The following is a 2,961-nucleotide window of genomic DNA, read 5'->3' as shown; positions in this document are numbered from 1 at the left end:
TTAAGCAAGTGCTTGCGGAAAGAAGATATTTGTCGATTCGAAAACGCATTCAAAGCATCGTACTGGGCCGGGGTTAACGTCTAATGCCAAGCTGCAGTGCAGCCGACCAAGCTCCCACTCGCGAATCGTTTAACGACAGCATCCGTCCACGTCGATATCCGATCGGGGCTAAATCACCGGCCCACTTATTTACTGCAGGAACAAGCATTGTATCGACATGCAGTGTCGTCTAACGCAAATGAGAAACTCGCGATATTGCTTGCAAGGTTTTGACATTCCCCCTAGCCCAAGATTGTTCTGCTGTTTGCGATGGAGCTTGGTGTTTGGGTGGCCACTAGCGGCGGATGTCTGCAAGGTCGGGTCTCTCCAGTAGGCCCTGCCAAATCGCTTCTGTAGATGGCGGCCTGGCTTTTGTGCTACAGATGGATTATTATAGGCTCGATACGTTAAAATGACTGCGACAGGTATGCACTTAAATATAAATAAGAACTCGTCGTTCGCAAATACCAACATACTCTTTGCTGCAACCGAAATTTGATTGGTTTATAGATCTCGAAATGATGTTTAATTCGAAGGGCATACGCTATGTAATGTTGTGCGCTTTCATCTGGTAGGCAGTTTTGTCTCGTATTTCAGACACACGCTATCTGCCACGTACACGCGTCGTTGTTACTACTGAGTGGCGTTTCGCACGGAGGAGTGACCGCAAACGCGTGCTTTACGCAAAATTCTTCGACGAGGATGGGATTCGAACCCACGCGTGCAGAGCACATTGGATTAGCAGTCCAACGCCTTAACCACTCGGCTACCTTTTTTTTTTTTTTTTTTTTTTTTTTTTTTTTTTTTTTTTTTTTTTTTTTTTTTTTGCCTCCCTTCTCCCCACACAGCTCATCCATACGCTCACCTTTTTGTGCCTTCTTCGGGTAGCTTCTGCGCTTTATTAGTTGAAGTTTTTTATTTTAAATTTTTATTCTTTTTATTTTTATTTTTTTTCCGTGGTCATATATCTCAGGCTCACAACCTCTCAAGCTCGTCTTCTCGTAGTAATAGCATGAATGTTTCCGTTTCTTTCTGCATTTGGCGGTGTTTTCAGTTTCCTGAAGGCGTGATTCAAAATTGCCATCTCTTAGAGTTGAGAGCATGGTCGCCGAAATTGCAGCCGTCCTGTGTTCTTGCAGTTATTGACTAAAAGTAACTGGGTACTATGTACTATTTTGTGTTCCTTGGGATGATGGAGACAAAAACAAGATCAGAGGTTTCACTTTCAGCACCGTAAATAATAAATAGAAAGTAAAGTTCCGTATAGATGAAAGATGGGTATCTAGAAAGAAATACTGCCTCGTCTGTGTTAAACCTCGTCAAATTAAAATATACATGTCTTCTGAGTAACGTAAAAAACCATAAATAAATACTGGCCCCACAAGTTTGTGATCCTATTAGCATGCTGCTTCTCTTTGACCTTAGGTGCACACATTGTACAACCCAGGAAGCAATGCAGTCCTGAAACTGACAAATGGATACCCTGATAATAGAAGAAAGAAAGAAAGAAAGAAAGCAATGATCGTTCTCATTGGTGCGTACACTTAAAGCTTCCCATCATTCAAAGCAACGGTGAGAAAATTCTGAAACTTTTCTTTATACTTTCGTAATCGTTTGATCGCGTAATATTCGGCAATAAGATACATATGAAAATCAGGAAGTGTAGGCGTTTTAGTCGTCAGCATATAATATAGGTACTGTCCAATTAACCAGGTATAGCTATTATTTTTAGATTTCGCAAATAATTGCCAGTCCGGTTGGGATATATCTTGCAGTTGTATTGCGGATGGCGTCGTTCTATTAATAAGAGCCAGTTTCATTCTCGTCCAATTCCAGATTTGCATCTGATCTCTGCAGTGTAAGATGTGTTGCAATGTTTCCACATGGCCACATGTGTCGCAAGATGGTGTAGGTCGTAAGTGGATCTTACACAATTTCTCCCCCGTGGGCATCACCTCGTTCACAACATCATACCACACGGAACGAACTCGGGAACGAAGAAGAGGAGTGCTGACATTCATCCAAATCTGTCGCCAGTTCTTGCCAGGATACTTCAGTTCTGAAGAGTTATTCTGCTGCCGATTCGTAAATACACTGTAGACAGCCGCAGCAGTGAATGGATGCAGGTGTTGATGAACATAGCTGGACTCCACGTAATATCGGCGAATATGAACGAGTTCGGGGTGGATAGGTCCAACATTTATCGGTGGCGTCATATCCGGTGGTCGTAACTGCTGGAATAGACGTGCTGTAAGACCTGTCTGACTACATCGTAAGATCCTTGATGTTCGAGATAGAAAAATCGCTAAGCACTGCAATTCAACGTCTTTAAGGGCTAGACCACCTTTATACCGAGGTAAAGCGGTATCCTTGAAAGCGACTTTAAAAATATTACCTCGCCAAATGTACCAGCCTGCAAGGGCTAAAATTCTGTTTCCAATATCAGTAGGAATAGGGAGAACAGCGGCAACATGGTTAATCTTGCTGAGAACATAATAATTGACGAAATGTGCTCTCTGAATCCTGTCTAAAGACCGCATATTGCGCTCTCGAATCAAAGCTCGAAGGACGTTGAGCTTCTGTTCCCAATTCACTCTCACCATTTCCCGTGGATTCGGAGTGAGAATCAAACCAAAGTGCTTGAGCTGGGTGGTTGCCTCTAACCAATCAGTGTTCGCGAAGCGAGGCTGCGGACCTAAATGCAAGACTTTGGATTTCCTTTCGTTAAGGCGTGCACCGCAGGCGCTGGCCTACCGGTGTACAAGCCGTCGCACGGTAGCGAACTCTTCGTCGTTGTTGATAATGACGCTGATATCGTCCACATAGGCATGACAGACGGTCTTTGTATTCAGCGTATAAAGACCCGGTAAGGTGACGCAAAACGTCTTCAGCAGTGGCTCTATAGCAATGGCGAAAAGAGTC

At 43.6% G+C, this 2,961-nt stretch overlaps 1 non-coding gene across 1 annotated transcript; it reads right to left on the bottom strand.

Annotated features, from left to right (window-relative positions):
* Window positions 1-733: 733 nt before the first annotated feature.
* Window positions 734-815, bottom strand: Trnas-gcu. The gene has a single exon. It is a non-coding gene; the product is annotated as a tRNA-Ser (tRNA).
* Window positions 816-2,961: the final 2,146 nt, after the last annotated feature.

Source organism: Schistocerca americana, chromosome 2 (assembly GCF_021461395.2).
Source record: "Schistocerca americana isolate TAMUIC-IGC-003095 chromosome 2, iqSchAmer2.1, whole genome shotgun sequence".
In the NCBI taxonomy this organism is placed as follows: Eukaryota; Metazoa; Arthropoda; class Insecta; order Orthoptera; family Acrididae; genus Schistocerca; species Schistocerca americana.
This window is presented reverse-complemented; position numbering and strand designations above follow the sequence as displayed.